Source organism: Mesocricetus auratus, unplaced genomic scaffold (genome assembly GCF_017639785.1).
Source record: "Mesocricetus auratus isolate SY011 unplaced genomic scaffold, BCM_Maur_2.0 Super-Scaffold_100037, whole genome shotgun sequence".
NCBI lineage: Eukaryota > Metazoa > Chordata > Mammalia > Rodentia > Cricetidae > Mesocricetus > Mesocricetus auratus.
In genome coordinates, this window is record NW_024429215.1 from 3,974,502 (window position 1) to 3,987,805 (window position 13,304).

At 37.2% G+C, this 13,304-nt stretch overlaps 1 pseudogene; it reads left to right on the forward strand.

Annotated features, from left to right (window-relative positions):
* Positions 1–1,047: 1,047 nt before the first annotated feature.
* On the forward strand, positions 1,048–12,897 carry LOC121135302 (annotated as a pseudogene).
* Positions 12,898–13,304: the final 407 nt, after the last annotated feature.

Here is a 13,304-nt window from a genome sequence, read left to right on the forward strand (position 1 = left end):
AGCAAGTTTGGATTGTCATAAATTTAATTTTATTTCCCACCCTAGCAAGCCCTCTCAAGTACTCAGAAACTTCTTTCTCAGGTGTGTCTTCCTGTTCCTTTTTCTCCCCTCTCAAAGAAAATACAGTGTTTTAATCCATGTTAAACATTTGATATTCTCAATCTCTGCATTCCTTTTCAGTGCCTTCAGCTGTCCTTGGTTGGGGTATTTACATGGTTTTCTTTGCAGATGGAATATCTTGCAATTTGGCTTGTTGTTTTGGGCCATTTTCAATGTGTAGATTTCACCCTCCAGGAGAAATGTTGCCAGTTATCACAGTGACTACAGAGTCCATATGTGATGATCGTGGGGTGATAGGTAATGCCAGTGCTCTCTGCTGTTGTTTAGCAGGTCAGAATGTGAGAATCTGGAGTTGGGAGATCTTCTACTTAAAATGCTTCAAAATGATTTGCAATTTTCAGGTAAAATTTTGATTAAAAACCTTTTAGATTCTGTCAATTTTGCACCATTTGCTCCACTTCATTTATGTCTTTCTAATTATTAAAACTGGTATAGATATGCTGGGCATTGGTGGCACACTCCTTTAATCCCAGCACTTGGGAGGCAGAGGCAGGTGGAAATCTGTGAGTTTGAGACCAGCCTGGTGTACAAGAGCTAGTTACTGGACAGCCTCCTATGCCACAGAGAAAACTTGTCTTGAAAAATAAAATGGTATGGATATTATCTGGAGCTCACATAGATGTTGATTGTGAATTTTCAATGTAGTATCCTAGTTTTGTGCCTTTTATAGTAGAGGTCAGTGGTGCTTATGGCACTTAAGTTAGTAAAATGTCTTATACTCAACTGTGGAGAAATGCCTACATAGACTTTCTTGTGAAGGATGCAAGATCTCTATTATTAGATGCAAAATTTTCTGTAGATGTAAGGTACATGAGACCTGAGACTGGGAAAAATTGTTTATACAAAATTTTAACACAAAGCTGGAAAATGGAAATGCAGAAGCAACGTTCAAGTAGAGAGTCGGCACACAGACAAGTAGAAGTGACGATGAAATTAAGTCCTTGTGATATGATTGTCTTTGTGTTGAAACAGGGGTGAGGTGACAAGTGCTCAGCACAGCAAATGATCAGAGAGGAAAAGTTGATAGATTATGTAGGATATGATACATAGTCTGTAATAGACATAGGAAGTATGGTGACAGACATTCATTTACAGGAAGGTACCTATGAGTCTATACGTGGAACATGAGTTTATTTTGTCTTTTACCCTTTTATACATGTTCTTTCTGATAATCATAAGAAAGGACATGAAATGTGTGGCCAGGAGTATATTCATTACAATATTTTTTTCTTAATCTCTAAGTTGTTTTATATTTGTTAGATCACAATTTAAAAGATAACTAAACATCATATATCTATACCCCTATATACATTTTTATATATACTCATATATTTTTATTTTAATGAATTTGTTGTGGCCACTCAGAGAGGACCCCAAGACATCAAGGAGCATAACAACATTAAATTCAAGTACATGAAGGTCCATTATATCCAGAAATCCAGCTAGGGGGCATGGAAGCCCTGAGACTACAAGTCTTATTAGTGTTCCCATAGTTAAAGATATTACTTAGCACATTAAGTCTTTATACATAGTTATAGCACAACAAGTTTTCATACAAAGTAAAAATGGGGCCTTTAGAAGACAATAACTGCCTTTAGATAGGTAGAATTAATTTTCACATCTGTGCTCCAGATTTCAATGGCCAGAGAACATCCTATGGCTCTGAGTTAAATGAGTAGCTGCCACTGCTGTTGCAGATACTCATGGGTCTGGGATTCTGATCAGGTAACCTCATATAACCTTCCTCACTTAGTTGGGGTCTTTTGTTTTCTTTTGTTTTTTTTTCTATCCATTTACCTTAGTGGCCCAGAACACATCAATATTAATATATTATTTTTGCAATACAGTATATATAAAAAATGTACCCTTTCAGATTATTGCTGGTTTATACATATTAGCAGAATCACTAATTTTCTGATCAGGTATATTTTAAAATAATTTTGTGAACGAATAGTAATATTCCCTGTGAGAGGTTACAAACACTCAATTTCTCTACTTATATACCCCCATCATTTTTCATATTTTTTGAAGATACAGTTGATAGGACAAGTCCAATTGCCATTTTAATAATGCAACTACAAGAATTTCCATAAATATTAGTTACTCAATGAATAATAGAGGATATCATGCTCTTTTCATTGTGAAACTGATATTTAAATGAGTATGAAATTTTCAAAGTAAATGAACCAGACAACAAAATTACTGATTTTGAGCTGTATTATTTGGTATGATCTTATCTGTTTATCATTTCTCAGATTATGGCTCTGCTCTTTAAGTTGCTTTTTTAAAAATTCTATAAAGTTGTAAAACCTGAAATAAAATCGATTGTAAGGTTATTAGATATTATGTTTACTAAGTAAAAAGCTCAAAAAATAACCAATTACAGATAGATTATATAAAATGTACTTATCCATTAAATAAAATATAAGTAAATTGTTCCACACAGTTAATAATTAGCAAGTTACATTAACAAGACACTTGGTCTCTATCTAAAGGACCCTGTTTTTAATTAAAAAAAACTATTCCATAATGCTCTCTAAAGTTACCACTCTCTGAGGAGTGAATGGGTTGTGGGGTGAGGAGATGCTGCGGGGAGTGCGAAGACTGGATGAAGAGGTAACTGGGATAGGTTTGGAAAATGAGATTGTTCTTAAAAGTTCTATAAAATTGTCTTTAATGCCTTTATAGATGACTTGACTATAGGGAAAGGAATATGCAATAGAAGCTGTTGATTATATTTGCTCAATTATTACTCCCATAATTAAGAAGGAAAGCAGCTCCAATATGTATGAAAGGGGTTTGAGGAATACCAGAAAGAAAATATTTTGACAGATTTTTGCTAATGAACAAAGGCCATAGATAAAATTCCAAACAAATGACATTGAGATTTCAGTTCTTCCAGACACCAAAACTGATGTATCTGTAATGTCTCAAAACTCTTAAAATCCTAACTGGCCTATACAATAAGTCTCTACTCAAAACTGGACATTGGTACCTTATCTCAGGAAAAACAGAATGTAAAATGAGTTAAATATAGAGGGTCTGAAGGGCAAATAGAGATATGAAATCCTTATTAAAGATGTAATCATAGTCTAATGGAGATGCTTGTCAAACAGAAGAGGGATATGAGGACCACTAAGAATAAACTACATAATGGTCAACCAACTTTAAAACTTTTAAACACTAATAAAACAGGGACATGAGTTGGTTGAAAACACTTGGTTATGGAAAAAACTGTTCAATTATGTCAGCCTGTTTAAAGCATGGAAAGTGTTAAGATGGGGCCAAGGTTATGCTTATGTTTCCACAGGAGATAAAAGGTTATGGACACCATCAAAACTGATAAAAATCTGTGATAGGGAAAGTCCTGTGTATACATCAATAAAGCACTGTTGGCCAATAGGAAAGCAAGATAGGAGTGACTAGGAGTTGAGGAGGATTCTGAGAAGGAGAAACACCGGAAGTCAAGATGTAACTGCCATAGGGATAAGAAGCCCGGAAACTTTGCTCTGGTAAGAGAAATACTTAGATTAACAATTATGGGATAAATACTTAACTCAGAGCTAGACAGTAAGAAACAAGCAAGGCCAACAGCTACATAATTAATATAGCCTCCTGTGTGTTCATTTGGGACTGATGCGGCTCTGGAACCAGGCTGACAAGAAGGCTTCCCTTTACAAATCTGTCATGGGAAAGAGGAATCTCTTGGATGTTTATGCTGCTGAGATGCCTCTCAGAAGATAAGATAGGGAAGGCGTTTGGAGCAGACAGCCAATCCACCCAGCTATGGCCAGCATAGCATTTGTGTGAGGAATGAGAGGCACTTACTTGAGTTTCTCAGATACCTTAGAATGTTACAACCTTGTACCTTGCTATGTTATAGGTGGTATCTATGTAGAACACAGGGACTGATCATACTTACTGGGCCTATATTCCAAGTCATCCAATTAGATCAGCAGTTAAGTTGAACAGATATTGATAGTCCTGTGGTGGTTAATGAGTCTTCTTGTCTACCTGGTCCTTATGACAAAGGAGTTCCTGTTCAGCTAATGGAAGAGGGTACAGAGATTTAAAATTATACTTTGGGAGTAGAAGAAATTCCTATTTGTATGGTAAATTGAATTCAGTGCCTAAACATAACCTTTCAAATATGTAGTAAATAGTACTCAAGATAATCATTCTAAGTTTTATTAAGTTTTATTTACTTCATGCATCTGGTTTTAAAGGACATGGGATTAATGTGGCTAATTCCAAAAATATACCCTTGTGTTGTATGTGGGTTACCAGTAAGGAATCTGACTGGGTACATTAGCAACAATTTAAGAGAGAGAAACCTGTAGACAGGCTTTAGTGGCACACACCATTAATCCCAGCACTTGAGATGCAGAGGCAGGCGGATGTCTGTGAATTCGAGGCCACCCCGATCCATAGAGTGAGTTCCAGTACAGTCTCCAAAAAATACAGAGAAACCCTGTCTCAGAAAAATAAAAAAAGAAGTGAGAAACCTGGAGTGCTAATTAACATCGCCCATGTAGACAGAATTTACTGTGGCCCTTATGACATCCTTTGGGAAAAATTTTCTCATTTAGTTAAGATGATGATGGTATAAACCATGTGTGTGCAATAAACTAGGTTTTCTTTTCTGCTAAAGTTGAACTCACCTGCAGGGTAAAGTATTCATATCCACCATCAGGTCATTCAAGATTGTTGTGTAATACATTCTGCTAAGGAGTTATGAACATGGTGAAGGCATGGAGAATGAGGAAAGCAGATGAGAGAAAATACAGTATTGAGCACACAAAACCCCCCAAATCTCAAGTCATGACTGTAGGCTGTTAATCCACTGGAAGATTACTCAATCATTGTTCTCTTCCTTGTATGGTTCTCAGAATGGAGAAGGACATGGGGGAGATGAAAGATTTTTCAAAGATCTTTGCTTGGGAGGGAGATATTTAAACCCCTCCCAGGTGCAGAACTTAATGTTGCTTTAGGTTTGCTATATGCAACTCAGGGAGACATCAACATAAGCATCATTAATCCTTAATTAGAACAACTCAAAGGCTGCAGTCTCTCCATCTGTGTACAGACAGAAGGAATGATGTGTGGAGGCTTTGGGGTGATATAGTACAGCACAGGTGAAACTTTCAGGATGCACGTTTCAATCTTCTGGTTATTTCACTTAATAATCAAAGAATCTGGGGTTTTGTATGTGCTTCTACTTACCAGGAGATTCCAGGGTTATATAAATTCAAGTCAACTCTCCTGTCCAGGAATTTTAACTCCCTCAAGGCCTTTATGTATTTAAGAATCTCCACTTACTATATACCTTGACATTCAGATTATAATCATTACCATGATGAAAAAATTATTGTTTGTAAATACATAACATAGAAGTTATAAGAGCCATTGCAAAGCCGGGCGGTGGTGGTGCACGCCTTTAATCCCAGCACTCGGGAGGCAGAGGCAGTTGGATCTCTGTGAGTTTGAGGCTGGGCTGGACCGATAGCCTCCAAAACAATACAGAGAAACCCTGTCTCATAAAAACCAAAAAAAAAAAAAACAAGAGCCATTGCATCATACTGTTATATGAGTATCATTCATAAATATTGATAATCATTCTCTGCAGAATCAGGAACATTGCCTACCAGTATTCTGTGTCCTTCATATTTGCCATTGAGGAAATCAACAGAAACACTCACATTTTACCAAACACATCTCTAGGATTTGACCTCTACAATGTCAACAGCAATCGATGGGATACTCTGGAGGCACCTTTTCTTTGCCTCACAGGAATGGGTATAATGATTCCCAATTACACATGTAGAAGGCAGAATAATGTTGCTGCTCTACTTACAGGAGCATCATGGCCAACATCTGCACATATTGGGAGACTGCTGAATATCTACAATTTTCCACAGGTGACAAACAAGAAACCTGTCTTACACTGCAGACATTTCAGGTTTAATAAAATGTAGAGAAGTGAGAATATGTAATTATCAATTGAAGAGAATGAATCAGACATTTGGTTATAAAGCCTCAGATACTTGGCTGGAGATAGAGAATAGGAATAGTTTGAAACTACATTGGGTGGGTTGACTATGCTATGTCCTGTGAGGTATTATCTATAAATGTTTTCAAATCATCATAGGAGTTTAAAGCACAATGAGCAGAAGTTATTCTCTATGAAACCAAAGTGCTACCTTGGGTTTAGGATTGTGTTCTATTTCAATGTTTTCATTCTTGTTTCTATTTGAAATTTCCTTCAGGTTTATTTTGGGCCATATGTCACTATCCTGAGTGACAGACACCAATTCTCTTCTCTCTACCAGACAGCACCCAAGGACACATCTCTGCCACATGGCATTGTCCTTTTGATTCTGCATTTCAACTGGACATGGGTAGGACTGGTTCTCATGGATGACAACAATGGGGCTGAGATTCTCTCAGATCTGAGAGGAGAGATGGACAGGAATCATGTGTGTGCAGCATTTGTAGGAATGATTCCAGGCAATGTGGCTTCATTTTTCAATAAGAACAAAGCTATTCCCCAGATCATGAAAACAACTGCAAATGTGGTTGTCATTTATGGTGACAATGAATATTTAAGTGGCATAATCTTATTTATAGGATACTATTTAATGAATTGGAAAGTCTGGGTCATGAAGTCACAATGGGATCTGAATTTTACTGCTGATGTTTTCATGTTGGATTCATTACACGGGAGTCTCATTTTTACACATCAGCATGCTGAGTTTTCTGATTTTAGGAATTTTATCCAGACATACAACCCTTCCAAATACCCAGATGATTATTATCTTGCTTTTCTTTGGAAACAACACTTCAATTGCTCCTTTTCTGGCCCTGATTGTAAAACTCTTGGTAACTGTCCACCCAATGTTTCCTTGGAAATGTTGCCTAGAAATTACTGAGAAATGGACATGAGTGAAGAGAGTTACAATGTATTCAATTCTGTATATGCTGTGGCTCACAGTCTCCATGAGATGACCAGCAAGCAAGTGCAGAATTATCCCAAAGGAAATGGGGAGATGAACATTAACCGATGGGAGGTAATTTTCACCTTTTCTATTTTAAGAAAAGCAGGGTGAAAAAGTAATGTTTTATTTTATTTAAATTAGAAACAAGTTTTTTTATATGTCAATCCCAGCTCACTCTCCCTCTCTTGCCCCCCAACAACCCTCACATCCCTGTACCCCACATCCTGAACTCCCCTGGGAATGTGAGGCTCTCCATGGAGGATATCAAAAGTGTGTCATGTAATCCACTGCAGGGCCTAGGCTCTCACCCGTGTATCAAGGCTGAGATAGCATCCTTTCATGTGGAATGGGCTCCCAAAGTCCATTTATACACCAGGGATAAGTACTGGTCTACTACACAAGGCCACATAGATTGCCAGGGCCTCCTCACTGACACCCACATTCAGGGGTTTGATTCAGTCCCATTCTGGCCTCTCAGTCATTAGTCTGGGGTTCCTAGACTCCCCCTTGTTGAGATAATCTGTTTCTGTGTGCTTCTCCAGCCTGGTCCTGGCCCCTTTGCTTATCACATCCTGTGTGACTGGGTTCCAGAAGTTCAGTTCAGTATTTATCTGTGCTTGTCTGCCTCTGCTACAATCAGCCACTGGATGAAGGCTCTAGGATGACATTTAAGGTAGTCATCAAACTCATTATTGGGTAGTGCATTTAAGGTAGTCTCTCCACTATTGCTTAGTTTGCCAGTTGTTGTCATCTTTGTAGATCACTGGAAATCTCAATAGTGTCAGATCTATCCTCAAACCTACAATGACTCCCTCTATTTTGGTATCTCTAATCCTGCTCTCCTCTATTCATGTGCTAACTCAACCTTCCTGCTCCCCCATGTCCTCCTCTCCCCTCCTAATGTATGTCTTTTTGTGACTGGTTTACCTCACTCAGCATTGTTTCTCCTAGTGTCATCCATTTGCCTACAAATTTCAAGATTCCATTGTGCAAATGAACCAGAGTTTCTCTATCCATCTTAGGTTGAGGGACATCTAGTTTGCTTCCAGGTTCTGGTTAGTATAAAAAATGAGGGCATGAATATCGTTGAACAGATGTATTTATTTTATGAATGAGCATCACCAGATTCTGCATTTCTTTTAGCTTAACCACTTTCTCAAGAATATGAATTTCAAAAATGCTGCTGGAAACACTGTGGTTCTGGACCCACGAAGGAAATTAGATACAGATTATGATATTCTCAACCACTGGAATTTTCCACTTGGTCTCAGACAAAAGATGAAAATTGGAACATTTTCTCCAAATGCTCCAGAGGGACAAGAAATATTTTTGTCTGACTATATGATACAGTGGCCCACAGGATTTGCAGAGGTGGGTTGGATCTTATCTAATAGGTTTGATCTCAATCAATAAACATTAATTTGTGGATGTAATGGCTTTTGATTCCTTACTCAATGCCCATCTGTATCCATAAACCTACTGTCTTCTGAGGAATTATTTGTTTCCTTATTCTGATTAATGGGACTGTTTATTTTTAAATCCTTTTTTCCTATGGGCTCTTACTTCCAGTTATAAATACAGTATCAATTCATTCACTTTTCATCCATGTGCTGAAACCACCTGACAAGAGCATTAATGTGACTCCCAGATTAAGAAATGTAAGTTTATAGTTATTGAGCTTTAAGGCAACAGGAAGTGCATAAGAGCATGGAGTTAGTTACATGACAAAAGCAAGAACTGGACCCAACTAAACCAAACCAAACCAAACCAAAGTCCAGGCCGACCTAACATAAGAACATAGCCTTTTGTTGGTCACACTTGGCATTAGCAGCACATAATGTTTCAGGCAAACATGTAGGCAAGAGTCTGAGGAATTGATATCATGTTGTTAGTTCAGGCAGGTAGTAGATATTGGTTCAGGCAGGTAGGGATATTCACATCCCTTTTTAGTTTTCATTCAGTAAACAACAATTGCCAATAAAAAGTTGCTACATATTGCCATTTATGTCTTCTCACTTGAAGTGCCTCAATGTAACCATCTTTCACAGAAAGTGAGCAAGACTAGCTTATTTGGTAATTCTGAATCAGTCAAGCTGAAACATGTAGATTACACATCACCAATGGAAAACAAAGCTGCTTCCTGCAGCTGTCAGGAAGTACACAATAGGACTGCCATGGCATTAGAGTTGCCCCTTTAGACATGTTCTCAGTAACCTAAATTTTTCTTAATATTCCCTACCTCTAATATTTACACACCTGGTTCATATTTTGTTGCCTTATGATCATTTGTTTAAATACAGTGAACTTCATACCATATAATACATTGAAATAGAAGCTATGCATCAAAACAGGGATGCAAGTTATACATATATATATATATGTATATATATATATATATATTGTTTGCATCCTATTGTTCAGTAATGGAAAATACCACTTTTGTTGTTTTAAACTGTCCACTCCTGAAGATTTTCACCATGTATTTTATTCTCAGCTTCCTCGCTCTGTGTGCAGTGAGAGCTGCTTTCCTGGATTCAGAAAATCTGCCCAGGAGGGGAGGCCTCCTTGTTGCTATCACTGTACTCAGTGTCCACACAATGAGATTTCCAATGAGACAGGTAAGTGTCATGCTCACTGGGTGACAACTGGGTCTCCACCTGTTTGGAAATGTCTTCCTCATGCCTCTTGGTTTTCAACTTTCTCTGTTCTATATACCTTTTTAAAATTCTTACTCCATGACTTGCTGTATTACTTGGTGGCTGACCACTGATGTCCTCATTTCGTCCTTCTTTTGATTCTTGATTCTCATTCCCAATATCTCTCATCTACTTACTGTTTCCACATATTTCCCCGGCCGATGCATTCTTCTTCCAGTTTACTAGCCATTAATCTCTTTGCATAATGAAACATATTTTCTAAATCATAAACAAATGTAACACATCTTCATTTAATATTCCACAACAATATTATCTGAAAGCATATCCAAGGAATAGGACATAGGAATGAGACTCTTGAAAACAGTGACTGGAATGAGCATGGTTAGACACAATGTTTTATATGGAGAGAAAATCAAAGAGGATTCCTGAATCTTAACATTAATATCTAATAGATTCTTCATATAACAATTGAAATATTTTGAGTAAAATAATGTCTTTCCTGAACACTCAGAAGTGCTAATATTTCCTCTTAAGGAGAGGAGGAATTTCAATGTTTTGGTGAGTTTGATTTGCCTAAATTCAAAATGTGCATATTGAGCCATACTATACATGCTATCAAAGACTTACTGTGCTTGTACTTTGTTACATTGGAGTCATATTAATTTGATGCAAATGTTAAATATATTCCTTAGAGGAAACTAGAAGCAACAGTATCAACCAATGCATTGTTGCAGTTTAAGTAGGCACTTCCAAATATATATAGTAACAAAGAAGAAACTAAAACAAAAATTCTAAATATTTCAAAGCAGTGAATCTCATACTTCAAAACTTATAGAATAATGTGTCAGTATCTTTAAAAATATAATTTTCAATTTCTAAAAATATTTATCATGACTTATATACCCATTGCTTTTATTATCGAAGATATAAGTTTGTACTTATGGGCCATTCATGCTCAGATAGAATCAATAGAAATAATCACACAGTCTGTAGAGGAGACAAAGTACCTTGAGAGTGAGAGAGTAACATGATGGCAGAGCTGGAAGAAATAACAAATAAAATGCTGATAATGGAGTAAAAGAGAGTAGGTACTAGCAACATGATGAATTCAATAGATCTTTAAATGTGAATTTTCAACAAATTGAAAAATCTACCTTGCAGAAGTATTGAGTATTTTAATGGAAGGAAAATATCATAAGTACAATGATATTTTTATCTTTTTACTTAAAAAGGAGCTCAAAAATTTAAAAGTGATTAAGCATCACTCAATTAGTTCAAGAACGAATAAGACTAAAATTGCAGACTTATATCTATTTGTTAAACTGATCATTTATCCCTAGAAAGGAATAAACAGTTTCACAAAAGTGAACTTTCCAAGTTTGAAAAATCTTATAACTGTCATTCTAAATGCAGTATCAGAGAATCAGCACCCTGAAGAATTCATTCATTAAACATTATGGGAACAGATTAATTTAGATCTTATGACTGAGGACATTCATTGAAATCAAATAAAAACACATACTCCTTGTACTGAACTCTCAGAAAAAAGTCACATATGGGAATTCAGATTGAGTTGATACTATGACCAATTAGATTTATGTAATTTAAATCAGTACTTTATGCATATATAAATAATTACTAGTCATTATTCAGGTGAAAATATATTTAATTATGCTAATAAAAAGAATAGAATTGCTTATTATATGTACAATAAAAAACCTAGAATCATTAATTTCAAAGCATTTGGGAGTTTTCAGTATTGAGCACTGATTTACTTGAGCCTGAAACAACAAAAGATATGTGGGAAAATTACAGAGGGCTGGTGCTGGGAAGTGGTTTGGGATAAAGGGGTAACCTGAACAGACACTCACAATCCTTGAATTCCTTTGCAGATATGGATAATTGTGTGAGGTGTCCAGAAAGTCATTATGCAAACACTGAGCAGAATCACTGCCTCCAGAAAACAGTGACCTTTCTGGCCTATGAAGACCCTTTGGGGATGGCACTGACCTCCTTGGCCCTGAGCTTCTCTGCTGCTTACAGCTGGTGTTCTTGGTATCTTTGTGAAGTACCACCACACTCCCATCGTCAAGGCAAATAATCAGGCTCTGACTTACATCCTACTCATCACTCTGACTTTCTGTTTCCTCTGTCCCTTGCTCTACATTGGCCACCCCAACACAGCCACCTGTATCCTGCAGCAGAGCACATTTGCAGTTCTGTTCACAGTGGCTCTTTCCACAATCTTGGCCAAAAGTATTACTGTTGTTCTGGCTTTCAGGATCACAGTTCAAGGGAGACTGATAATGTGGATAATGATATCAAGGGCTCCTAACTTCATCATTCCCATCTGCACCCTCATTCAACTTGTGCTCTGTGGAATTTGGCTGAGCACCTCTCCTCCCTTTGTTGACTCAGATGCTTACTCAAATCATGGACACATACTTATTATATGCAACAAGGGCTCCACTATTGCCTTCCATTCTGTGCTGGGTTACCTCTGCTCCATGGCACTTGGGAGCTACACTATGGCTTACCTGTCCAGGAACCTGCCCGACACATTCAATGAAGCCAAGTTCATGTCCTTCAGCATGTTGATTTTCCTCAGTGTGTGGGTCACCTTCCTTCCTGTCTACCACAGCACCAAGGGGAAACTTGTGGTTGCCATGGAAGTCTTCTCTATCTTGGTTTCAAGTGCAGGCCTCCTAGGTTGCATCTTTGTCCCCAAGTGCTATATTATTTTGTTCAGACCACATAGGAATATGCTTCATCAAGTCAGGAACAAAGCACATTCTAGAGGAAAAGTCGATTATACAGTTTAGTCCATGGTTTTCTTAATTATATATAAGACTTCATGTCAATATAGGAGCAATCCAGTTGACAGAGACAGTGATGCAGTGTAATGTTGGATAATTATTGTTTTCTTTTATTAATGAATCCATCATTACATTCTCATTTTGGAACATGTTTTGCATGTTTATCTATATTAGAAAGATTAATTTGACAAATATTCTGGCTTGTGATAGAGGACATTTGTATAATAAGTACATTAAGGTGAAGTAAGTCAAACATGGTAGCTTATTTGAAATTATGGAATATGTTAGAATACTACTTTAAAGATCTGACATCTTTGCTTCAATATTACATGCTATCCATTTCAGGTACAATAGATGGATCCTAGAAGATTGTCAAAATGCTCCTATATTCATTAAATTTCACTGAGATTTATCCTTTTTTTTTGGTTTTACAAGACAGGGTTTCTCTGTATTGTTTTGTAGGCTGTCGGTCCACCCTGGCCTCGAACTCACTGAGATCTGCCTGCCTCTGCCTCCTGAGTGCTGGGATTAAAGGCGTGCGCCACCAACACCCAGCGAGATTTATCCATTCTTACATCACCACCAAATGCTCCTTCACCACAGATAGGATACACTGCTTCTTCTTGTAACTTAGACTGTGCCTACTCCTGAAAACTGATTCTCAGAAGCTACCAATATTGTTAGAGCCCACTTAAGAGTGCAATATGTCTCACCAA